This window comes from Chlorocebus sabaeus, chromosome 12, assembly GCF_047675955.1.
Source record: "Chlorocebus sabaeus isolate Y175 chromosome 12, mChlSab1.0.hap1, whole genome shotgun sequence".
Classification (NCBI taxonomy): Eukaryota; Metazoa; Chordata; class Mammalia; order Primates; family Cercopithecidae; genus Chlorocebus; species Chlorocebus sabaeus.
In genome coordinates this window covers 9,865,965-9,891,187 of record NC_132915.1, presented here as the reverse complement: position 1 = coordinate 9,891,187, position 25,223 = coordinate 9,865,965, and the positions used below count along the sequence as shown (strand labels likewise).

At 42.3% G+C, this 25,223-nt stretch overlaps 3 pseudogenes; 1 reads left to right on the top strand and 2 right to left on the bottom strand.

The window, feature by feature from the left end:
- Positions 1 to 8,484, bottom strand: part of LOC103219899 (uncharacterized) — a 29,506-nt pseudogene extending 21,022 nt beyond the window's left edge.
- Positions 8,485 to 16,053: 7,569 nt separating this feature from the next.
- LOC103219712 (BTB/POZ domain-containing protein KCTD1 pseudogene) lies at positions 16,054 to 16,678 on the top strand (annotated as a pseudogene).
- Positions 16,679 to 22,606: 5,928 nt separating this feature from the next.
- On the bottom strand, positions 22,607 to 24,586 carry LOC103219900 (mitofusin-1 pseudogene; annotated as a pseudogene).
- Between the last annotated feature and the right edge of the window lie 637 nt (positions 24,587 to 25,223).

Below are 25,223 nucleotides of genomic sequence, written 5' to 3'. Positions count from 1 at the left end.
ATGCTGGAGTGTAATAGTACGATCTGGGCTCACTGCAACCTCCGACTCCTGGGTTCAAGTGATTCTCCTGCCTCAACCTCCCGAGTAGCTGGGATTACAAGCACATGCCACCATGCTTGGCTAATTTTTGTATTTTTAGTAGAGATGAGGGTTCACCGTGTTGGTCAGGGTGGTCTCGAACTCCTGACCTCAGGTGATCCACCTGCCTCGGCCTCCCAAAGTGCTGGGATTACAGGCATAAGCCACCACACCCAGCCGATGGTACAATGTTTTTAAGGAGTTTTTTTTTTTTTTTTTTTTTGAGACGGAGTCTCGCTCTGTCGCCCAGGCTGGAGTGCAGTGGCTGGATCTCAGCTCACTGCAAGCTCCGCCTCCCGGGTTCACGCCATTCTCCGGCCTCAGCCTCCCGAGTAGCTGGGACTACAGGCGCCCGCCACCTCGCCCAGCTAGTTTTTTGTATTTCTTAATAGAGACAGGGTTTCACCGTGTTAGCCAGGATAGTCTCGATCTCCTGACCTCGTGATCCGCCCGTCTCGGCCTCCCAAAGTGCTGGGATTACAGGCTTGAGCCACCGCGCCCGGCCTTAAGGAGTTTTTAATTCTAAAAGTGCCACAGACCCATCCTTGCCTGTGGAAGTGTTTCAGCACACCACCACATGCATGACCTAAAATTAGCTATGCCCCAGAAGACCCTCTTTCATGCCCAAGTTGGAAACAGTGCAACACTAGGTGTGATGCGGTCTTTCCTGATTTCTTCTCCTTTCTCTCTCTCTCCCATCATCCGTGCTTCAGCCTTTACCCTTTTCCTAAAAGGGAAGTGGAAAAGCTCAATTATGCAAATAAATGCAGCACAGACTGATGCTACAGCCAAATTCAATTAGCATTACTTCAGGGGAACAAAATCAGTTTTAGGTAAAAAACAAACACGAAACTTCCAGGAAGAAAAAGAGCTACTTAACAAACAAGCAAAGAAATTGTTTGTGGCACAATAATTTTAATCTTGTGAGCACCTGTCTCCGCAGCTTGCTGTCCAAATAAGGTCAGATTTGATTTGCTTCTTGAGGCGACCCACACTGTTCATTTTAAACATCTCAATGCAGTGGCCATCAGGAACAGCTGCAGCTTCGCTGGTGGGGTCTTAGCAAGAAAGGGCCTTCATGCTCACAAACCCACCATTTCAAGAAAGAGAAAGATAAAACACAAACAAAATCACAGCTGTAAGAGAGCTACATTTGTGGAATGATAAGAAAACAGCTTTTCTGGCACTTAGCCACTGCAGGGCTCTGAGGGATGAGGTGAACAAACTGAACAGGAATCCAATGTTTTCCCAGGTGACAAGAGTGTAAGGCTGCAATAGGCAAGGAGATTGCATGAGTTCCAATGATTAAGCTAAGCTTTCATTTCGATTTGTGCAAAATCAGTAAAAATTAATAAGCACAGGATGTTCTCATGAAGCTGACATTGAAACATAAAAGTAGGTGTGCTGCATACTTCACACCACAGCAAACCCTCCCTTTTTGAGTTATTAGGTTTTGGGGACATGGGGTGGGTGGTGCTCTGAGACACTCAGTGATCGCTTTCAGAAACCAGATTCTAATGAGTATTTTTAACTAGTATCTAGTATTCACTCTGCAAATATTTTTGCCGTATAATAAATAAGTCACTGTTCCAGTGACAGATAACTATACAGATGACAGGACACCATATGGTGGTTACAAGACAGAATTTAAAATCTTAAAGGACAAAACACTCATATTCATTTGCAGCAATTAACTAGGGGACCGAGACCATCTGCTGTGACTCATGAGTTCCCCAAGGACACTTACACAATGGTAAGTTTCACATTGGTTTATCTTGCTTCCCATAGTTCAAGCAAGAAAATAATACTTTCCATAGTTTCTGATTCCCTAGTAATGTTACAGCAATGTTTTTACCACTCTTCTGTGTGGTCATTCAGTAACTTAGCCTTCTTTTGTAATGTATAGATCCACCCATCCCCAGGGTTTAGTTTTCTCTGGTATCCAAGTGGCAGAGGGGAAACAGAGTCTGGAGAGGGAGGCCAGGCATGGTGGCTCACGCCTGTAATCCCAGCACTTTGGGAGGCCAAGGTGAGCGGATCACCTGAGGCCAGGAGGCCAGTTACCAGCCTGGCCAACATGATAAAACCCCACCTCTACTAAAAATACAAAAGTAGCCGGGCATGGTGGTGCACGCCTGCAATCCCAGCTACTCAGGAGACTGAGGCAGGAGAATCGCTTGAACCCGGGAGGCGGAGGTTGCAGTGAGACAAGACCGTGCCGTTGTACTCCTGCCTGGGCAACAAGAGCAAAACTCTGTCAAAATTTAAAAAAAAATAAAAAAAAAAAAAGGAAGTTCTGACACATACTACAACAACATGGATGAAACCTGAGGACATTATGTTCAATGAAATAAGCTAGTTACAAAAAGATAAATACTGTATGAATCCACTTATGTGCGGCACCAAGAGTAGCCAGATTCATAGAGATAGAAAGTAGAATGGTGATTGCCAAGGGCTGGGAGAAGAGGGAATGGGGAGTTATTGTTTAACGGGTACAGAGTTTCAGATTTGCAAGACGAAGAGTTCTGATGACTGATGAATGGACTTATTGAACTATATGCTTAAAAATGGTTAAGGTGGGGCTGGGCGAGGTGGCTCATGCCTATAATCCCACCACTTTGGGAGACCAAGTTGGGCAGATCACCTGAGGTCAGGAGTTCGAGATCAGCCTGGCCAACATATCAAAAAATAAAAAAAATTAGCCAGGCGTGGTCATGGGCACCTGTAATCCCAGCTACTTGGGAGGCTGAGGCAGGAGAATCACTTGAACCCAGGAGGTGGAGGTTGCAGTGAGCTGAGATTGTGCCACTGCACTCCAGCCTGGGCAACAGAGTAAGACTCTGTCTCCAAAAAAAAAAAAAAAAAAAAAAAAGAAGTTAAAGTGATAAAATTTATGTTTTGTGTATTTTACCACAATTGTAAAATTTTTTAAATGGCAGATGTAATCACAAAGCAAAACCTAACGTATATGTAATATGTAAAAAACAGATCTAAAATAAACTAACTGAAACACTAAAATGATAGATGGGGCTGGGTGTGGTGGCTATGCTTGTAATCCCAGCACTTTGGGAAGCTGAGGCAGGCCCTTCACTTGAGGTCAGGAGTTCGGGGTGAGCCTGGGTAACATGGCTCATCTCTACTGAAAATACAAAAATTAGCCGGGCATGGTGGCATGCCTGTAATCCCAGCTACTCCAGAGACTGAGGCAGGAGAATCACTTGAACCCGGGAGGTGGAGGCTGCAGTGAGCTGAAATCACACCACTGCACTCCAGCCTGGGCAACAGAATGAGACTCCATCTCAAAACAAAAAACAAAAAAACTAATAAACCTAAAATCAGCTAAAATATACAAAAAAATATTAGAATACCTAGTAAATAAAATAGATAATTTTCTAGGAAAAATAAATGGAAATTATTTAGAAAATATTAACAATTCGAGTATCAAAAAATAATGAGAGAATGGTTTCAAAAGACTACCCCCATGGGGAGAAAAGAGCATAGATGGTTTTACAAATAAAGTCTACCGATCTTTAAGGTTGAGGTAAGCCAAAGATATTTAAGTGGTTTCCAAAACACAGGGGGAAAAGGGAAACATAAAATTTTTATATAGTCAGCATAATGCTGACACCAAATTCTGAAGTGGATAGCCCTAAGAAATAATCTCATAAGCAATCTGAAGTAAAATGACTAATGCAGAAATTCAAAGTAAAATATTAGGAAATGGAATCCAGCAGCATTTTATATCATGATCAATTGTCTTCATAAGTAGAATACAAGGATGGCTCAATACTAAAATTCTGTCAATAAAATTGATCATATTTATAGATAAAATTAGAAAAACATGATCATCTCCATAGATATTGAAATAAGATTTGATCAAATTTTGAAATCTATTCCTTAAAACTTCTTAATAAAATGGAAAAATATTTTCTTAATTGATGTAAAATCCAATATTATATTTAATGGAGAAATATTGAAAGGTTACCAATAAGGTAGAAATATGACAAGGATATATACCATTATTTAGCATTGTTCTGGAGACACTAGCTGATAAAATCAGAGGAAGGAAGGGAGGGAGGAAGGTAAAAGAAGAAAACAGAGAAGGAAGAATAGAAGGAAATTGAGAAGGTGGTGCAAATATTCTTTTAGTGCTGGAGACACAGTGTATATCAAGGAATCTGAAGGGAATAAACTAGAAAAACACTGCTAAAGAAATTAAGACATTTCAGTAAGGTGGTGGAAATACAATTCATATACAAATATCAAAAGCCTTCCTGTGAAAATATAAATATACCCCAGATAACTTAAAAATGTAGGTGTAAAAAATTAAAATACAGAAAATTCAGGGAAAATGATTGCATTTTAATTTTATAATATCAGTGAGAAAGACATTCCCATTATAATACAAAGCCTAGAAGTCTAAAAATAAGACATTCTTTTTCATAAAATTCAAAAAAAGGCTGAGGATACAGTTTAAAAGATAAATATAATGAGGGAAAATACTCAATGCAAATGACAAAGTATTACTTCCTTAATGTAAGAATAACCTCCAAAAGAGAAATGAAAAGGAAAACCACAGTGAGATCCATCACCTCATCCATTTTATTTTGAAATGTTTAAAAAACTGTTCACCCTATTGGTGAAAGTATGGAGAAACAAGTCATTTCAAATATTTGTTATAGTTTCTATGGAGAGCAATTTGGTAATATCTGTCAAATATTAACATGGATGTGCTTTAAGACCCAGAAATTTTGTAACATCTATGCTTTCAGGAGCACAGAGATGAATATACAGGGGCTCTTAAGGCAGCATTATTCATGAAGCAAAAATGGGTCACAAAATAATGCTCATCAGTAGAGGAACTTTGAGTAACTTATTGTTGATCTACCAGTGAAAAACTATCCATCTTCATCTATTTATTATTGCTATTATTGTTACTCTATTATTATATAATCTTTTCAATCATCTATCTATCTATCCAATAATAATAATAGTAACAGGCAGCACTTACCATTTCCTTTTCTGCAGAGGTAGAAGCTTTCTTGGGAAGTCATTTAGGCTGTGTTCTAGGAGTTGCTCTTAGAAGCCTAACAATTTTTAAATCCCTGCATTAAATCATTTTCTGTTTAAAATACCTGGAGCAGTTTCTCTTTGCTGCCCTGAACCTTGAATGATACAACTTTTAAGGGAAAACAAAAGGTCATTTCTATTGAGTGCTACAATTTATGAAAGAAAGACGCTCATATACTGGAATCCACTCACTATCTCTGGAAGGATGCAGCAGAAAGAGGTTGCTACTTGAGGGGACGGAAGGGCCTGGACCTCCACTGCAGGTAGTAATATTTTCCTTTCACATGGACCCTTTTTTATTTTTAATTTTATAGCAGGTATGTACATTACCTATTTAAACAGCTAAATTTGGTAAGGTGACATATATAACCGAGCAAACATTTTATAGAAAGTAAAAAGCAAAGAAAATGAACATAATATGAAACAGGTAAACAAAGAATCTATTATGAAAAAAAGCATAACCTAAGAAAGCAAACTGTGATCATCATCAGCATCATCCCTGTGAATGTGCTGCTCTACAGGAGAAAACTATTTTTTTTTTGAGATGGAGTCTCGCTCTGTTGCCCAGGGTGGAGTGCAGTGGCACAATCTTGGCTCACGCAACCTCTGCCTCCTGGGTTCAAGAGATTCTCCTGCCTCAGCTTCCCAAGCAGCTGGGATTATAGGTGACCACCACCATGCCCTGCTAATTTTTGTATTTTTAGTAGAGACTGGATTTCTGCCATGTTGGCCAGGCTGGTCTTGAACTTCTGACCTCAGGTGATCTGCCTGTCTCAGCCTCCCAAAGTGCTGGGATTACAGGCATGAGCCACTGTGCCCAGTTACAGGAGAACTGCTGAACTTGAATTGAAAATAGAAGTATTAATTTATGATGTGTTTTTTTCCTTAAGAAACAAAAATAACTCAGCTTAGGTCCTGTTTCTGTCTGCTGATAAATCGAGAACCACTGACCAGCCCTGAAGCTAGGAGCGGCGCCTGCCCCAGACTGTGGTTTCTGTGGCCATAGCTCACTTGAATGAACAAGGGCTCCTTGGAAAGATGGCTGACTGCTGGTCAGGGACAGAAATGACCTGAAACATCTGGTCACCCACATAGCAAAGAAGTAAGGTCGCGTCCGAAGGCCTCAGGAGCCAACCTAAAAACTTCCCACTGATCAACGGTGGAACAATTTGATGCTCAATAACCACAATCGATTGAAGCACATCAAGTATGTTTAAACATATTGGTTCATAATAATACTAAATACATAATCATATTAAATACCCACAACTCCTTTCCCTCCCAAGGAAAAAAAAAATAAAGAATGTACATTGGCTCCTTGGTCACATTTGGAGGATGCTAATGGGGGGAAAATAAAATTTTCCAGCTCTCTTCTCATCTTTCCTTTACAAATTGAAGCAGATAAGGAAAAGTTAGTGTTCCAGATAATAAATGAAGATAAAGGCTGATACAATTATAATACCACTATTTTGCAATTTCTACTGAATTAACAGATATAAGCTCTGTGCATCACTGGCTGCTGACATCACAAAAAGAGACAGCCTGGCTGGGCGTGGGTGGCTCATGCCTGTAATCCCAGCACTTTGGGAGGCTGCAGTGACAGGATTCCTAGAGCCTAGGAGTTTGAGACCAGCCTGAGCAATGTAGTGAGACCTTGTCTCTACTAGAAATAAAAAAATTAGCCGGCTGTGATGCACGCCTGTAGTTCCAGTTACTTGAGAGGCTGAGGTGAGAGGATCACTTGAGCCTCAGAGTTTGAGGCTGCAGTGAGCTACAATTGCACCAGTGCACTCCAGCCTGGGCAACAGAGCCAGATCCTGTCTCAATAAAAAAAAAAAAGAGAGAGAGAGAGAGAGAGACTGCCAGACAAAAAAAGTTTTCTGATGGAAGAGAACAGCATCTGTGAGGTAGACTTCCCAAGTAACCACACTTGAATCCAATCAAGTTCTTAGTAACAATACTAATCCAGCAGAAACATGAGGAGCAAAGGGAGATGTTAAAAATGATCAAGAGACAAATCTCCCTTGTTAATACTAAAGTAAATATTAATGCAAATCCTTAATAAGATATTAATAAACAGAGCTTATTAAGTGCATTATAAAATCATAAACTTCAGACAAGTTAAAGGTCATCTCAGTCACCACGAAGATGGTGCAATATCAGGAAATCAACCAGTATAATTAATCATGTTAAAAATCAACAAGAAAAACTGTATGATCACTTAAAATTTCATGCTTAGGCCGCGCGTGGTGGCTCATGCCTGTAATCCCGGCACTTTGGGAGGCCAAGGAGGGCAGATCACCTGAGGTCAGGGGTTCAGGACCAGTCTGGCCAACATGATGAAACACTGTCTCTACTAGAAATACAAAAATTAGCCAGACGTAGTGTCACATGCCTGTAATCCAAGTTACTCAGGAGGCTGAGGCAGGAGAATCTCTTGAACCCAGGAGGTGGTGGTTGCAGTGAACCGAGATCATGCCACTGCACTCCAGCCTGGGCAACAGAGTGAGACTCCGTCTCAAAACAAAACAAAACAAAAAAACCCTCATGTTTGATTAAAGCCATAAGTATAATAAAATAAAAATATTTCAATTATTCAATAAGACGTGTATGTGTGTGTGTGTGTGTGCATCACTTAATGATAAAATATGCCATTAAAATCAGGTACATGTGGTTGTGTGTTATCTCCATTACTTAGTTGTATTCTCATTATTAAATTGTTTTGCCTGTTGTTAGACAAAAGAAAGAAGGTATAAATATAGGACAGAAGGAGGCAAAAGTATTATTTTTAGATGATATATGCCTGGAAAATCCAAAAGAATAAAAATTTTATCATAAGGAAAAAAGAATTCAGCGAGATGGCTGGAGAATCATCATCATCATTATAACGACAGCTCACTCTCTCCAGGCTTTGTGCTGAGAGTTTCTCACACATGAGCTAGTTTCATTCTCATAACCATCCTGAGAGGCACACAGTACCGTTATCCCCATTGTAAACATGAGGGAACCAAGGTGCAAAGAAGCTAGTAATTTGTACAAGTCAAAAGCTGGTAAGTGGTAGGGCCAATATCCAGAAGCAATGGTGCTCAGAATTTCATATAATAGCCACTTTTAAAAATTTCCCATTGATAATAACGACCTAATTAAAAATACGTAGAAATACGTGTAGCAAGAAGTGAAGACTTGTATGATTAAAACTTTAAAAGACAAAAATATAAAATGAAAAAATAAAAAAGATGAACAGCAGAATTGTTGAATTCCTGGTAAACTCTCACCTTCTTGGTTGTCTAGACCAGCCATTTCCAAATCCATGGGGGCAGCCATCAGATCTGCCATTTGGATTCAGGGTTTATGCCCCCTTGTCACAAGGGGGTGGCAGGGGCATCTGAGAAATAAGCAGAAGTTCCATAATGAGAGCGGCCCCCACACTCAATTATTACTCATGAACTTCTGCCCACATCCAGTTAAGTGAATTTATAGGTGTTATTATTAAGTAGAAAATCTCTTAATTGAGAAGTATCGTAATTATACAGGGAACAACCAAGAAAGTCTTTGGCATTCATGGTAATTTGTAGGTCATCTCATAATAAAATATTTAAACCAGAGTTTTTACCTTACACATTACAACCAAAATGTGCTAATGCTGCTAAATGTTTCTATAAATAGAAATGTCTTAGTAATTTGTTGCCTGGAAGATATTTTCAAAAAATGAACAGACGGCCAGAGGCAGTGGCTCACGCCTGTAATCCCAGCACTTTGGGAGGCTGAGGCGGGCGGATCACGAGGTCAGGATATTGAGACAATCCTGGCTAACACAGTGAAACCCCATCTCTACTAAAAATACAAAAAATTAGCCGGGCATGGTGGTGGGCACCTGTAGTCCCAGCTACTCTGGAGGCTGAGGCAGGAGAATGGCGGGAACCCGGGAGGCGGAACTTGCAGTGAGTCGAGCCACTGCACTCCAGCCTGGGCGACAGAGCGAGACCCCGTCTCAACAACAACAAATAATAATAATAATAATAATAAAAAGAACAGACAAAAATCTACTCTTTCAAGGCAAATTTTAGATTCTAACAAGGAGGAAAAAAAACAACCTTTTTTGAAAGAGAGATGAGAAAATTCTGTGTCATTGTGAAATTTCTTATAACACACTTAAAAATTAGGGAACAGAGTTGTTTTTTTTTAATGTTTTGAAATCTTCCAAATGAAGAACCCACTTCATAAAACATAAAAAGTAAAACCCCTTCTAATCGATTTGCAAGGCCTCCTGAACTGCATCAGGACAGATGAGCCTGACTCCCTTCAGATCTCTGCAAAGCTGGCCCGTGGACCTGGACTCCGGGATGCACAGCTGGCAAGGGCAGCACAGCCACAGGCTCCTGTCTGGATTCTTGTGTTTCAAAGAACTCTTTGCAACAATGAAGGAGATAGAAACCAGGCATCAAAATAAATGGAATCTAGAGCCAGAACTTCACAAAAGAAGTTGTATCAAAAGATTCAAGCTCAATTTTTCAAAAATAACAATACACGTCCAATCACATTGCTGTATTAGAATATTTTCTAGTGAAAGTAAAATAGGTTTTTGTATCGTAGATACAACGCAAGTATTTTTAAATAATGCTTATTTCATCTCCAATTTATCCCTTTTAATTTCTATTTTTGCATATGTTATAATGAACACAGGGTTATAATGTAAAGGTATACTTAAAATACTTTAAGGATAAATATATATAAACCCATGATAAATATAAACAAACATACTGGGTGCATACTAGCCTATTTAAAAACTGTTTAGGGCACATGTTAGAATCTGGAGACATCTATATTGACTTTCCTTACTTAATAATTGATGATCAAATAATCTCCTTTGGCTGCACAGCAGCCAGAAGATTGACTGTTCGTAAGTCTTCCCCTGCTGAGACTTTTAAGTGTTACTTGTTGGTTCAGTTGATAAAAACAAAGCAGGCATTTTGCTCACACACACACACACACACACACACACACAAACACCCACACAGTCAACATAATCTTTGCTGAGACATTTGCATTTGATAATAGAAAGAAACAAACTAATCGAATCTCAGTTTTCCCAGATAAGACTCTTATTTTCAATTCTGCATTTATGGGTTATAAAACCAATTTCTTGATAGTTTATTTTTCTGAAAATAATTGGATTCCTATACATGGCCATCTGACATTAAATATTATTATTATTGTTGTTGACGTTTTGCCTCTTTGCCTTTGCAGTAGGCCACTAAAGAAATAGTTCCTTGAAAAACTGAATTTCTGTTGTCTCTGTCAGAAGAAATCATTCACTAGCAGGAGAAGAACAGCAAGAGATCAATCACATAATCTGTAAGTACTTTCTGGAAAGAAACAGTTTAATTTATGGTTCTCAACCTCAGTGACACATTGCAATCACCAGGGATCTTTAGAAAGTCCTGATCCCCTGCTTTCCCCCCAATCTCAGGGGTCTGAGGTCATTGGTTTGGACATCGGGGGTTTTCAAAGCTCCCCCAGTTAAATAAATGGGAACAATAGCCTGAGAACCTGTTGACACAACTGTAATCATGGTTGCAAAGGTATTGATGGCTGAAGGGGAAACTCCATCTGTCTGTGTGGGAACAGTCACTGTGGGAACGGAGGGTCCCACCCACTGCCAAAGGCCCCATCTGCCTGGCACTTCTCAACACAAGCATCACTTGAACTTTGTTCCTACCATGTTTTTCAGTTGTATTTTTAAAATCTTGATTCTAAGTTCTTCTCAGGGTTTAAAACCATTGTTCAGGGTTTGTTTTTTAATGAAATATCATGAAATGCTTTCATGATGTTCCAAAGTCATAAAAAAAGGAACTGTGTGTTAGATACGTACAGATCCTTGTTAATAGAAAAAGAACAAAAGATCTATCGCCTTCATCTTCCTAAAAATAGTAAGCAGTTAAGGCTTTGGAAATGCAGATGGAAATGAGAAAGAAAACATGTGGCTAATGAACACAGGTGCTTTGAATCACTTTAATTTTGGAACAGAATTGAACAGAGGAAGGGGATGCAAAAAAGAATCAGGATCTTGACAAGCTGTGTGATTTATCCACTTTCATGTTTTTAGATAATAAAGCAAACAATTTAGAAAACTGTCACATTCTTGGAGTCTTATAACTTGGACATTCTTTTAAATTGGATGCCTAGTGAGAAGCTCTAGCATGGGGGATGCTGAGGCTACTGGTCCAGGAAGCACATTTTGAGAACCACTGAGCTAGAAGATTACTGCATTAATCCAGGTGAGAAAAGATGAATCTGAAATAAGGCAATGGTGAAAGAGGCAAGACAAATCTGAGAAGTGTTTAGGAGTATTATTACAATTCTCCAAAGAAACAGAACAAATAGAATGTGTATGTGTGTGTGTGTGTGTGTGTGGTGTGTGTGTGTAGAGATTTATAAGGAACTGGCTCACAGGATTATGGAGGCTGAGAAGACTCATGATCTACTACCTGCAAGCTGGAGACTCAGGAAAGTTGATGGTGTAGTTCAAAGGCCTGAGGGCGTGAGAGCCAGTGGTGTAGAGTTGTAGATTCCAGTTTAAGTTTGAAGGCCTGAGAACCTGGAGCACTGAAGGCAGGAACAATTGAATGGCCCAACTCAGTCAGGCAGAGTGAATTCAACCCTCTTCCACCTTTTTTGTTCTATTTAGGCCTTCAACGGATTGGACACTGTCCACCCACATTGGGGAGGGCCACCTGCTTTCCTCAGTCCACCAATTCAAATGCTGCTGTCTTCCAGAAACACCACAGACACACCCATTATATATTAAATACCATGTGTTGCTAAATATCTGCGCATACTGTGGCCCAATGAAGTTGACACACAGAATTCACCACTACAGGAGTCAGGGTTAAAATGACTGGATGATTATCTTGAGATCAGTGGGTCGGCTCCCAGGTTTTAAAATTGAGTGACAAGGTAGGAAATACCCAAACCAGGAATCTCAGGAAACACAGGATAAGTTTGATGAAGCGAAGACAGAGCTTCTGCTTTGGGCACATGAAGTTGAGGTGCTAATCATGATTTGGGTTTTTAGTGTAGAAACCCAGGCAGCCGTTTGGAAGATTGGTCTGGAGTGCTCAAGAGAGATTTATCTAGAGAGAAACTTGACAGTCATTGGCATTTGGGCTGGGTGAATCCACAGATCCTTTGAGAACGATGTGAGAGACTGGGAGAAGGAGGGACATGTGAATACTCAGGTCACTGAGAATGAAGTGGCAGTGGAGAGAAGAGCAGGAATCACAGAAATGGAGCAATGAGGAAGGAAGGAAGGGATGGCATCTGTGCCAAAAGTCAGCGGGAGGGCACGCGGCAGAGCATGGGAAGTGTCTACAACTCTCATGATTTTGGGTAAAACTGGAGTCCTGTGTTCTAGTAGTCTCGATAGAGGGAAGAAGGTGGAAGCTAGATTTTGAATGGGGTTGAGCCAGAAGGGAAGTTAGGAGGGAAATGAAACTATTTTTAGAAATTTGACTATGAAGAAGACTTGAGATGGATAGCTCTCTCTTTATCTTTTAAGGTGAAAATCATACAATTGTGTTTATATCTCGAGAGAAAGAAGCTATGCTGGAGGGCTCACGTAGGTCTCCGGATGCCAGGGAGACCCCAGCCCCAGCCGGTTTTCCAGGTTCTCGACAGCATCACAAGAACGAATTCAGGCACCGGTCGAGTCAGAATGAAGCTCAAGGCGAGAAGCTTCCATTGTAAAGCAAAAGTCTGCGCTTGAGAGAAGCACTGGCATGCCCGTGAGAGCAAGTCAGGCACAACAGAGGCTGGGTTTCTTGTTTTAGGGATGTTTCTTTTTTTATTATTTATTTTATTTATTCTTTTTAGACGGAGTCTCGCTCTGTCACCCAGGCTGGAGTCCAGTGGCACGATCTCCCCTCACTGCAAGCTCCGCCTCCCAGGTTCATGCCATTCTCCTGCCTTAGCCTCCTGAGTAGCTGGGACTACAGGTGCCCACCACCACGCCCGGCTAATTTTTTGTATTTTTAGTAGAGACGGAGTTTCACCGTGTTAGCCAGGATGGTCCCGATCTCCTGACCTCATGATCCACCTGCCTCGACCTCCCAAAGTGCTGGGATTACAGGCGTGAGCCACCGCGCCCAGCCGGGATGTTTCTTTAATAAGGAGGTGGAATGCTCATTAGATATTCTGGAAAAGGAGGGGATTTCAGGGACTCCTCCCTGCTCCTGTTGTTGCCCCCTTTCTCTCTTATTTGGGTTTGCCTGGAAGAGTCACGGACATGTCACCCTGACCAGGGTTTTGGTCACTTTCTCTGCCTTATTTTGGGCTTTCTCTACCCTGTGGTTTCTTTGCCTAGCCCCTGCTTCAGGGGCACTTTGGGTTTGTCCATACTCCTGCAACTACCCGTGCTATTCCTATCTCCTTAGAGGAGGAGAGACTGACAGTATCGAAGAGAAATTACTCTGCTCTGTGGATCTCGTTGGCACAGGTTCCTGCTGAAGTCTGGGGGAGAAAGGGGATTCTGGAAGGCGGGGAAATGAATGGGTCCTGTGGAGAGGCCAGACAGCTTCCGAGCAGCTGGTAAAGAAGGAAGTCAGCCAAGGTCTGAAAGAAGAGAGATGGATGCTGGAGTGCATTTAAATGAAAAGAATTTAACCAGAAGTATCGGCAGAAGTAAAAGAAATAAAAGCGATGTTAAAGGAACCTAAAGATTAGCCACAAGGGTTAAGGGAAAGGAGGGAGGAGAGAAGACGTTACTGCAGCCTGTGAAGGCCAGAGCAAGAGGCGTGGCCATGGAAGGTGCAGGAAGTATGGCTACGGAGAGTGCTGGGGTGTGGCTGTGGTGGGTGCAGGAGGCGTGGCTGGCTGTGGAGGGAGTGTGGTTGTGGGGGTGTGTGGCTGTGGAGGGGGTGTGGCTGTGGAGGGTGCTGGGGGTGTGGCTGTGGTAGGGGAGGTGAGGTTATTGGATAGTCATAGCTGTGGAGGGTGCAGGAGGCATAACTGTGGAGGGGGTGTGGCTGTGGAGGGGGTGTGGCTGTGGAGGGGGTGTGGCTGTGGAGGGTGCTGGGGGTATGGCTGTGGTAGGGGAGGTGTGGCTATTGGACAGGTGTGGCTACTGGACAGCTGTGGTGGGTGCAGGGGGCAAGGCTGTGGTGTAGGAAGTGTATTGTGGCTATTGAATGGGGTCATAGCAGTGATGAATACAGGAGGCGCGGCCTTGGTGGGTACAGGAGGGTGGGCCATGACACAGGAGGCGTGGCCTTGGTGGGTACAGGAGGCATGGCTATAATACAGGAGGCGTGGCCTTGGTGGGTACAGGAGGCATGGCTATAACACAGGAGGCAAGGCCTTGGTGGATGCAGGAAGCTTAGCTGTGATGCAAGAAGCATGGCCTTGGTGAGTGCTGGAGTATGCTCTCTAAAGACACTGTGAGCACTGCTAGCCCATACTGAACCATCACTCCTGGAGAAATACACGGTTAGCTTCCATGCCTCTGGTCACTACATTTTTGTCATCCAACCAATACATATTTTTATGTGTTTTTATCTACACACACCTTGTTTAATATATATTTCTTACCAATAGCTAACTACATGTATTATTCTTTATAATAAAACACAAGCTGGGAAGAGTTTTGCATTTTCCTGACCATGGGTAATGTGACTACAAATTTCTTTGGCTGTCAGCCTCACAACAATGCTGTCTACTAAACTTTTTTTTTTTTTTTTTGAGATGGAGTCTCACTCTGTCTCTCAGGCTGCGGTGCAGTGGTGCAATCTTGACTCACTGCAACCTCCACCTCCTGGGTTCAAGAGATCCTCCTGCCTCAGCCTCCTGAGTAGCTGGGATTACAAGCGCGCACCACCACGCCCTAATTTTTGTATTTTTAGTAGAGACAAGGTTTCACCATGTTGGTCAGGCTGGTCTCAAACTCCTGACCTCGTGATCTGCCTGCCTCGGCCTCCCAAAGTGCTGGGATTACAGGCGAACCACCGTGCCCGGCCAGTCCACTAAATTTTTAATGTCATCTCATGAATCCACAAATTTCACCTTCTTCTTTCTTCTTCTTCTTCTCCTTCTCCTCCTTCTTTTTTCCATAACTTTACCAGGTACTATAGGTGTTACTTGGGCACTTTTCAGAGTGGTCTCACATCTGCGTCAATGACTTTCCTCTTCCTCCTTCTGGATGTAAAGTATTGTTGACTCAATGCTGTTGAACTTGCTGTCAACAGCACTATAACTCATGCCTGAGCCAAGCTTGTCTAACACGTATATTTTCTCTGTAAAGCACATCACAGCCTTTCTGCACTTAGGAACACTAGACACCACTTCAGCAGTACACTTGGGGGCCTTTTTTTTTAATTTATTTTTGAGACGGAGTCTCACTCTATTGGCAGGCTGGAGTGCAGTGGTGCGATCTCGGCTCACTGCAACCTCCACCTCTCGGATTCAAGCAATTCTCCTGCCTCAGCCTCCGGAGTAGCTGGGACTACAGGTGAGCGCCACCACGCCTGGCTAATTTTTGTATTTTTAGTACAGACGGGGTTTCACCATGCTGGCCAGGATGGTCTCTATCCCCTGACCTCATGATCCGCCCGCCTCGGCCTCCCAAAGTGCTGGGATTAGAGGCGTAAGCCACCGCGCCCGGCCAACTTGGGGGCCCATTTTAAACAATTAAATCACTGACAGGTTCCACCCCGGGCTGCCCCAGACATGGGTTTCCCGCGGCAACACCCGCGGCACGCCCGGCGTAGGCGCTGCCCCGATCCCCCGGCTCCAGGGGGCAATGAGGGGGCAGTGGAAGGGGCACTACTCCTCGGGCATTACTTACAGAAGCCAGACCGGGAGTCCCGGCCTCCCACCGGCGCAGTTGTCCGCCACAGGGACAGTCGGTCCAATATGTCAAGACCTCTGATCACTAGATCCCCTGCATCTCCGCTGAACAACCAAGGCATCCCTACACCGGCACAACTCACAAAATCCAGTGCACCTGTCCACACTGATGTGGGCGGCCACATGTACACCAGCAGCCTGGCCACGCTCACCAAATACCCTGTAACCAGAATCGGAAGACCTTTTGATGATACAGAACCCATTGCTTTGGACAGTCTCAAACAGCACTATTTGTTGAAGCAGGACAGAGAAACTGGTCGTTTTTAAAGGCCCTGTGAGTGCCTTGTTGCACGTGTGGACCCAGACCTCAGAGAAAGGATTACGCTAAGCAGTGACAAATCCCCGATAGAAGAAGTATTTCCAGAGATCTGCGACGTGATGTGTGACTCTGTCAATGCAGACTAGAATCACGACTCAACACACGTCATCAGGTTTCCACTAAGTGGCTACTGTCGCCTCATCTCAGTCCAGGTCCTCGAGAGGTTGCAGCAAAGAGGATTTGAAACGGTGGGCTCCTGTGGGGAAGGAGTGGGCTCGTCCTAGTTCAGCGAATGCCTCCTTCATAGGGAACTGAGGCGGACGTCCCCCCGTACCCTCCATCACCCAGATAAAGTAAGAGCCTCTGGACTAAACGGACATATTTCTTATGCAAAAAGGAAAACACATACAACTAATAGCTCAAACAACAACAACAAAAAGGACGTTTATGTGCAGTTGGGAGAGCAAACCAAGTCCTGGACCTAAACTTGAATAAAAGACACATTTATATCCACTAGAGACCACACCTGTATTCATATGGGAACAACTGGAATAATGATATCCTCAAGGTGTTAAAAAAAATTATATATATATATGTCAAAAGATAGGAAATGAAAAAAAGAAAAAAGAAAAAAAAGGGTGCTAGCCACAGTTGGTGGTGTGATGGCCATGAAGTGTCCTGGGCCTCCCGAGCCTCTGACTAATAAACAAGCCATGAGCAGTGAGGACACAGTCTCCTTACAGTTTCCATTGCCAGCAGCCATCCATTCTTTCTTTTTCCTTTGTCTTTCCTTTTCCTTTTTTTTTTTTTTTTTTAAAAAAAAAACAACAGCAACAACAAAAACACCTTGAATCAAGTTTCTTTGTATACGGAGGTTCCACATCTCTCTTTTGGCAGGGACCGGGCAAGACTTCAGAAAAACCCTTATGAGCACATTGCATTTGAAAGATGTTAGACACGAAATGCTAAATGTAGTTTGTACAGAAGTCACACTTTTTTGTCCACCTCACAGATGTGAACTTTACTTTGTTTTAAAACTAATCAGTTTTGCCAAGGGGCCAGAATTATTCCTTGTTTGAATTGCTCCCGTTCAAGTCTGCTGCTTTCCTACAATTTTTCAAATTTTATAATGTATTAAATACGATAAACTGTTTAAAAAATAAGGTCTGTGTGAAACACACGTGTAGGGATCAGGCTGGATTAAAATGAAATTTTTGTTTTAAAAAAAATTACTGACAAAAAGCACAAAAATGTACAACATGTGACACTAAATAGACGGTGATCAAGACACCGTTACAGTACGACAGTTGAAACAAGAGGCAGCACACTGCCTTGTTTGACCTCAGCTGAGAACTGTGCCTGCAGAAACACATTTTTCACCACTCGGGGCATGCTTGTGAATGACTGAGGAGGCCTGACAATGACTGATTCGGGGGTTACAAATAAATTTCAGCGAGCAGGCAAATTTGGAAGTTTGGAACCTGCAAATAATGAGAGTATCTCATGAAGCCACTAGAGGATGTCCTTTTGCCCAAAAAGAGAATTCAGCCGAAAAGAAGAAATTTTGTGATATAGAAAACAGAAGATTCAACCCAGGAAGGATTGGAGTGGTTGGGAAAGGCGTCTTCAGAAAGAGGAAAGTGATAAAATAACCGATGCACCTGATTATACTGAGAAGAGACTTAAATAACTGGTGGAAAATTGTGCTTGAATTAACGATAATTATATATGTATTTAAAACCAAGTGAATAAACAATAGGCCAGGTGTGGTAGCTCACGCCTGTAATCCCAGTACTTTGGGAGTCCAAAGTGGGTGGATCACCTGAGGTCTGGAGTTGAGACCAGCCTGACCAACATGGTGAAATCCCGTCTCTACTAAAAATACAAAATTAGCTGGGTGTGATGGCACATGCTTATAATCCCAGTTACTCGGGAGGCTGAGGTGGGAGAATTGCTTGAACCTGGGAGGCGGAGGTTGCAGTAAGCCAAGATGGCGCCATTGCACTCTAGCCTGGGCAATAAGAGTGAAACTCCGTCTCAACAACAACAAAAACAACGGGGAAAAAATAAACAATAAAATGAACGCTATCTCTAGGGAAAACAAAAAGTTGGGGTAGAAAAGGAAAAACCAACATAGACTTTTGCAAAAATCTCAGTGACAGCAGACATGTCTATTACTGTCATAACGTGAGTAGTGAGCACTGTTCTACCAGCACCAGGATGCAACCCTCTTGACAGCACGGGGAGGGGAGTGGGAAGGATGGAAGTCTGTGGTGGGGCTAGGAAGGCAACAGGGGAGATCTGCAAGTCCAAAATTTCAAGATGCGACAACATAAGCATGTTGTTTGCAGATACAGCAGGTAAATTCCCCCCAAGAAAAAGCATTCTGAGTTGGGGAAAAGCTGGGGTGGTGTGTAGGACACAGGGTGTAAGAGAATGCTGTATTTTGCTATAAGCATTCTTAGAATATGTCCTGATACATGTATATAATAACTTTCATAATAATAAAAATTGGGGGAAGAAGATGGGTTTTGAGTGATGGAAGAAAAATTGAAGTATCCAGATGATGTAGTAGTCAGGGTTGTTAACAATGTCCTTGGAAAATTCCAGGCTTAGAGCCAATAAACACAAAGCCCAGAATGGGGCTCAGGCAGATTGCCCAGGAGGCTGCAGAGCCGCATTCAGGGTCGGTGGGCCACCATGCCTCTCTGTCACCCTCCATGGAGCTGCTGGAGCGACAGCTTTGGACCCAAGTGATGGACACTCTGAAGAGAAAACAAAACCTTCCTGGGTGGGGAAGGAGAATCAAAACACAAGCCCAGAACTCCCCACTTTTAGAGCAGACCCCAAGCCAGGGTCCAAGCCCCCTGGATAAGGAGAGGAGTGGGAAATCAAACTCAGAAGGCAACCCCCTGCTCCCATGCCAGAGGACCACACAGTCTTTTCCACTCCCAGGTTGACCAGTGTAGGGTTTCTTCCATGACAATTACCATCGGACCACCAGGAGTTTTCCCATGGGCTGAGGAAACCCAATGTTTAATACAGACCCTCAACTACACACAAGAACAGAAAACCTGGAATCAATCATCTGAGGAAACAGAAGTAGCCCCAAAGAAAACAAAACTAGTAGGGCAAAGAGGAAAGGATTTTCATCATAAGTATAATGAATATCCTGAGAATAGTTTAAGTAGATACTGCATTTTTTTAACAGTGTTATGAAAAAAAAGATTAACTTATTGAAAATGTTACTGGATGGAAAGTCAATTTTTTTTTAATGTTTTAGATGGAGTCTCACTTTGTAGCTCAGACTGGAGTGCAGTGGCACGATCTTGGCTCACTGCAACCTCCGCCTCCCAGGTTCAAGCAATTCTCCTGCCTTAGCCTCCTGAGTAGCTGGGATTACAGGCACACACCATCATGCCCAGCTAATTTTTGTATTTTCAGTAGATACAGAGTTTCACCATATTGGCCAGGCTGGTCTTGAACTCCTGACCTCATGATCCACTCACCTTGGCCTCTCAAAGTGCTGGGATTACAGGCGTGAGCCACCATGCCTGGCCACAGATGGAAAGTGTTGACTGTGAGTTGTCCAGCTTCTTGGTATGTTGAACAAAGAATTTAACAAAACACACAAAACAGAAAAAGAAGAAAGAAGCAATGAAAGTGCAGATTTACTGAAGCGAAAATATGCTCCAGAGAGTGGTAGCAGGCTGGAGCAAGTGGCTCAAGAGCCCAGATTACAATGTTCTTTAGGGTTTTTATTAAGCTAAAAGAATTTGGTAACACCCCCTAGGTGCCCTTTAGAGGCCTCTAACTGATAACACCCTTTGAAGGACTGGCCTACAGCCAATCAAAGGCTGAAGTGGAGACTTCACCTGTGACCAATCAGAGGCTGAGTGAAGAGTTGGCCTGTAGCCAATCAGAGGCTGAAGTGGAGACTTCTGTCTGGTTATCACAGGAGTGAGGGTGTGGCCTGTAGGCTGCTTAACCTTGCCTAGAACTAGCTGCATCTGCTGTCCTTTTGCTTACGCCTTAACCCTTGGTTGCCCCAACTCCCTATTCTTCCACCTCAAAAATTAACAATGATTGCCAAAATAAAAATAGGCCAGTAGACGAGGCCAGCAAATGAGGCCAGTAGATGTGCGATAGCAAAATGGACGAAGCTGAAGATAAAATTTGTAAACTAAAAGATTAAGAAATTACCCCAGAATGCAATACAAACAAATATGAGAGACAGGGGAGATAGATCCAGAAATTCCAGTGGCCATCTAACAGGAATTCTAGAAGGAAAACATAACCTTCATAATTTGGGCAGGGAGGGAGTACTTTCTAAGAATGTTACAGAATCCAAAATAAAAGATTGTCAAATGTGACATTATGAAAGTCAAAATGTTGGTACTGCAAAAAAGAAATGAGCAAAACTAAAACATAAGTGACAGTCTTGGAGAAAATATTTGCATCATTCATAACATGTGAAAACTTAACGTCAAAAATACAGAGAGAATTTCTGCAAATTTGCTAGAGAGAGGGAAGGAGTAGAAAAATGCACAAAGAAAATGATGTGAGAGAACAAGGAAAGGTTACTGGCTGGATTTCAATGGAGGTCAGTGGCTGGGCCCGAGGTGTAGGTTCCTCCATGAGGGCAGGGTCTGGTGTGGTGTGAATCTCCCACCGGTGCTGAAGGAGGGGGCACCAGCCTGTCCAGTAGTGGATAGAGAGGAAGAGAGAGGGGCCAGGCTTGAAAGCAATGAGCAGTCAGACCCCCAAAATGGCTTTATTACAGTTCTAATGCCAGCAATTTTTTTCTCAAACCTCAAAATAATCTCTCCTCAGCAAAGTAAATAAATGACATCATTGGGATGTTTTGAAAATCATATTCAAAAGCCACCATAATGCAGTAGTAAATACTTTCCAGAACAAAAGGCAGCCAATGCGGATAATTATTAGGAGCTCAACCATCATTATCTCACAGCCCAAAACAGCCAACCTTCCAGCCTTTAGTGCACTTACTAACTGGAGTCGGACAGAGGCCCCAAAGTCAAAGACATAGCCTTTAGTAAAAAATAAGAAAGCTCTTTGAATTTATGAGTCCATGTGCCATAAGAACATCCAGAATGTTCTGACAGAGCCTTCAAACTCCTGTTGCCATCGTCACAGTCTATTCTTGTGGGTTACGCTCTAATTTAGTAACTGGGGAAACATCTCCCCGCATGGCTGCCACTCAGAGAGCTGGGTTTAGACTCATCACTCCTTTCTTTGACATTAAACAAGGGTCGTCATTTATTTAAGAAGCTGCATTTCAGACTTTTGTGTATGGTAAAGGTGTTTGTGCACCCATATCCCCTTGATAATTAATGATGAGCTAGGAGAATGGGAGAGAAAAGAAGAAGAAGGAGACAGAAACACACTTTTTAAATGAAGCCAAGAGATACCTGTTCATTGCACACGAACATTTGAGGACTGGGAACTGCCTTAGCAGAATGTGTAGAATGAAAACTAGATGCCTACCAAGGACTGATTCATCCTGCAGAACTTGGAAATGCTCAGGGATTGAAGACATGGGTACCTTGAAGGCAGACATAAGGTGTGGACCAGAACATGGTGGGAAACATAAAAGTCTGCATAAAAACAACCAGGAAGCCTGGACCAGCAGCTGGCTACGCATACATGAATGAGCTGAGGCTGGCTGACAGCAGCCAAAGTGCAGAGCAGAGCCTATAAGCTAACTAAGTGTGTTTTCTTTATTTTTATTTATTTATTAATAATAATTATTATTATTATTGAGATGAAGTTTTGCTCTTGTCACCCAGACTGAAGTGCAATGGCATGATCTCAGTTCACTGCAACCTCCACTTCCTAAGTTCAAGCAATTCTCCTGCCTCAGCCTCCTGAGTAGCTGGTATTACAGTAACCCACCACCATGCCCAGCTAATTTTTTGTGTTTTTGGTAGAGACAGGGTTTCACCACGTTGGCCAGGCTGGTATCAAACTCCTGACCTCAGGTGATCCACCCACCTCGGCCTCCCAAAGTGCTGGGATTTCAGGCGTGAGCCACTGTGTCCAGCCTCACTCTCCAGACTCTATTTCCCCTCTGCCACCTGGATACCAGGAGAATTGCTTGAACCCGGGAGGTGGAGGTTCAAGTGAACTGAGATCGCACCACTGCACTCCAGCCTGGGTGACAGAGTGAGATGCCTTCTCAAAATTAAAATAAATAAAATAAAATAAAATAAACTGTTGGAAGCTATTAAGTGCAATAGTTATGAAAGTAGAAATGTCGGGTAGAACACACTATTAAAACTATGAATATGAAAAAAAGAGCTTTGAATTATTTTGTATGTTCTCTAACTGATCTATTTCTTTGGATAATCTAGTAATTTCTTCTTCCAGATATCTTTGAGTAACAACAACTTGTTGCCACTGGCAAGCAAAAGTGATAGCCATTTCTTGTTGTACTTTGTGGCTGCAGTTTGCACTCCTGAAGCTAGCAAACATCTGAAGTTTCTCAGAGGCGTAGTTCACAAACCGCTGTTTAAAGCCTCTTTCCTTGGCACAGGTGCTCCAGGACAGCCTTTCATAAAGATACCAAACTCCATACATACATAATGAAACATATATGAATTGCCAGCCTACAGTTTTCCAAATTACTCCTCCAACAGTGATGCCCATAGAAGTCCTAGATGTAAGAGAAGCTAATCCTGTTATGAAGGTAACCATGAGTTCTGTGTGTGATGCGTTATCTGGTGTTGCTGGGTTGATAGAAGCAGTGGGAGTACAGGCTAAAGAGCTAGGGAAAGTTAGGCTCTGACAATCCCAGGAGCGCCCTCTGAGCATTTGTAGGAATCAATGCACAAGTGAAGACCAGCCCAGGGAAAAATGGAATACACTGTCCTCTTGAAAATCCAGTCATAACTTGTGGCAATAGAGGTCATAACTGAGATCAAATTTCTTGCAAGGGATCAGTGTATGCAGTTTATTCTATATGTCAGCTGAAAATAATGGTTTCAAATTTTTAATAATTTCTTGCTTGGATTAAACATTGAGGCATTGTCTTCATTGGTGCATCAATCAACCATATTTCTTCTCATACCATCTTCTAAGTGCTAATTTAAGTCACCTTTATATACTTTCAATCCACTTAGAGTAGGATGAAACTCTGAACAAAATTCATCAACCAAAACAGTCAACAAATCTCATTTGTCCTTGCACGTGAAACCTCGTTTGCTACTTCCTTGGTAACCTCCCTTTTTTCTTTTCTTTTTTTTTTTTTTTTTTTTTGAGATAGAGTCTCGCTCTGTCGCCCAGGCTGAAGTGCAGTGGCGTGATCTTGGCTCACTGCAACCTCCGCTTTGCCACCAAGCCTGACAAATTGTTGTATTTTTAGTAGAGACAGGGTTTCATCACGTTGGCCAGGTTGGTCTTGAACTCCTGACCTCGTGATCCACCTGCCTCAGCCTCCCAAAGGTGTGAGCCACCATGCCCAGCCTTCCTGATTTTTTTCTTAACATCTAGTGTTAAAAGGTTCATCTGGTTTGGGATAAAGATCAGTCTACCAATTTGTTCTTCCCGCTTTTCCTTTGAATAAGCTCTTCTCTGTCGCTGCCACATTTATTGACTCTATTGTGTTTTTCACAATATCTAGTCTTGGCTTAGCTCCGATAGTGTGCTGTTTGAACCTTGTTTTCACTGCTGATTGTGAGATACACTCCTCAAAGATTTGTTAAAATTCTGAAACTCCTGTAATCTTGCCTGAAATCCTTTCCCAAGTATTTCACTGCCTTCTGGCATCCCCTGTGGTTTGTGCTGTCTAGCACTAAGAACTTCCTTTGCTGAAATGAAGAATATATGATTCTGTGCTTCTAAAGGATCCACAACTTTAACCTCCTCCACAAATAAATGCAAGCACCTTTCCATGTGCTGTCTGCACACATCTTCCTTATATTCCGGCTCTGATGAAGAGACAACCCAGTGATTATTCAGAGTTAAATTATTAGGCTTGGAAAGCTGCTTTTACCTTGTGAAAAAAATGTTTTTCTGTGTTCATTAGTGTTGATTCAGAGTTTACAAACAAAAAATGATGACATGAGCATCTAAGCAACACTCATCAATCCAGGTATCCAGTTCTGTAGTGACATCTGTGCCTGGACTGTCTACTAAAATCATCTCACCTTTCAAGAGGACACACTTTGTCTTTGGCCAAAACACATGTGTAAGACAGCCAGCATCCAAGTGTTTGTCCATCTGAAGGGCTAATGAACTGTCTTTACGCTCTTTTTTCATCTTATCCCTTTGTCATAAGATAGGTTTTATCTCCATTGGTCCCTTAAACACTTAGGAAGCAATTGGTTGTATGGTCAGTCCCACTAGGGAGAGCTTTATCCCACAACATTGCATTGGTAACAGAGCTTGTCCTGCCAAAAAATGCCACCTTCATTTGTCTCTGACATAGCACCTTACCAATGATAGAAAGCTCGTTTTTATATTCTTGTATTTCTACTTGATTATCCTCAGTAGCTCAGTCAAGTTCTAGATTCTTATATGTTGCTATTTTTATTCCACCCGGATTGGATCTTCAGATCTTGAGCTGAGAAGGGAGATTCACATACTTCAGCAATATGTGATCCTCAGTAACAAACTCCAGTAACTGGTCAAAGATTGCAGTAATTGCCTTCTTATCCAGCACAAAGTGCTTCAGTGGCAAAGTCCCCAAGCTGCCCCATCTTTCCAAGAGATCACTCTGTTAGTTTTTTTAAAATCTTTTTTCTCTTGGTGTTTCATTTTAGATAGCATCCAATTAGTACTGTCTTTTAGGTCACTGATATTTTCTTCTAAACTTTCTGATCTGCTGCAATTCTCATCTAATATATTTTTCAACTCAGTTTTTGAAGTTTTCATCTCTAGAAGTTTGATTTGGATC